We start from the raw sequence: 1,466 nt of genomic DNA, 5'->3' as shown, positions 1-1,466 counted from the left end.
TTGCAACGTACAATTATGGAAGTGAAAAAAAAAAATCTTACAGCCTCTCAGATTGTCCCTTTTTGGTTTTGTATTCTCCAGTCTTGTACAGCTCATAAATTCTCTGACTTGTTCTGATACTGAACAGTCATGTTCTACTCCTTCCTTGAGCCCCACCTGTCAAAGGAGCATTTTGTTTGTGCCTTACATCTGGATTCTTAGTCATCTGCTTTGACAATTACAGTGTATGCAAACATCTGATAGGAGCAGGAATGTAACCAGAGTTTATTTCAGAGGTGCACAAAAATGATTTGTCTTATTCTCTTTTATAACGACTATGTCATTACTTTCACCTGCCTCTTCAGTGGCCTATGGGATAAATAAACAGAGTACCAATGCATCTTTCAGTGGACACCATGAAAATCCCACCATAAATGGCATCTATGAAGACCGAATCATAGAGACCAACATTAGAAGGTGCATAGAGACTGAGTCATCACTAGAAATGGTCTCATCGAGTCATGACAAAGGCACAGTGATAGTCCCCATGGGATAGCTATAACTGTTCATAGAGGACACCAGTCACTTGTTCTGTCAATCAATACTTGTCACCAGTATTAAAAATCTTTTAGCCCCCATAATATAGAATTGCAGTGCTGGGTGTCCCCACTAGACGTTGCTCCAGTATATGTTGGTTCCGCACTGCTTTAAGTCCTCCCATTTCCCGCTCTTCCATCGTGGGAAAAAAAAAAAAAAAGCCCAATCTGTGCAAACAGAAGTCAGCCTCGGGAAAAATTCCCTGCTTTACGTTCTTTCGCTATACGTCCATGGTTTTTTTTATGTATCTTGAACGTATGGCAGGGACGCCCTGGACAGTATGGTGTATTGTGTGTGGCCAGAGAGGGTGGGTGGTTGCTGTGTGGTGCTTCACTTTCCTTTGAAGTATCTAGTCTTAGCCAGTTTCCAAGCCAGGACACTTAAGAGTTCCAGCAGCCCATTTCTGCACAACTTCCTCAGGCAAATCTCTTATTCCATGTTGTGTAGCTCTGGCTGATGTAGGAATGAAGGAGTCAGTCCTTTGCTTTCTGGACACAAACCTCTGTCACCTGTCAGCCATCGCAGTGAGGAGTGCATTATAAGAACCTGACCAAAATAGAATGCTCCCTCCACACGAGTCAGTCACCAAAACTCTGATTTTCCTCTTGTTTACTGAAAATGACTTTACTTTAAAACAGTTTTATCAAGAATTTTTATAGTTTAAATATCAGTACTTCAGCTTCCAGGAGTTGGGAACACATTCTTTATGCATACACTGGGCCAAAGAATCATAGGACTAGAAGGGACCGTGAGAGATCAGATAGTCAAGTTCCCTGCATTCAAGGACTCAAGGCAGGACTAAGTTTTATTGAAACCATCCCTGATAGATGATTATCTAACCTGCTGTCATGGCTCAGTTCCCCAACCTGACACTCAGGCTGTGTCTAGAC

Source organism: Pelodiscus sinensis, chromosome 1, assembly GCF_049634645.1.
Source record: "Pelodiscus sinensis isolate JC-2024 chromosome 1, ASM4963464v1, whole genome shotgun sequence".
In the NCBI taxonomy this organism is placed as follows: Eukaryota; Metazoa; Chordata; order Testudines; family Trionychidae; genus Pelodiscus; species Pelodiscus sinensis.
The sequence above is the reverse complement of the archived record's forward strand: the minus strand, read 5'-3'. Positions refer to the sequence as shown.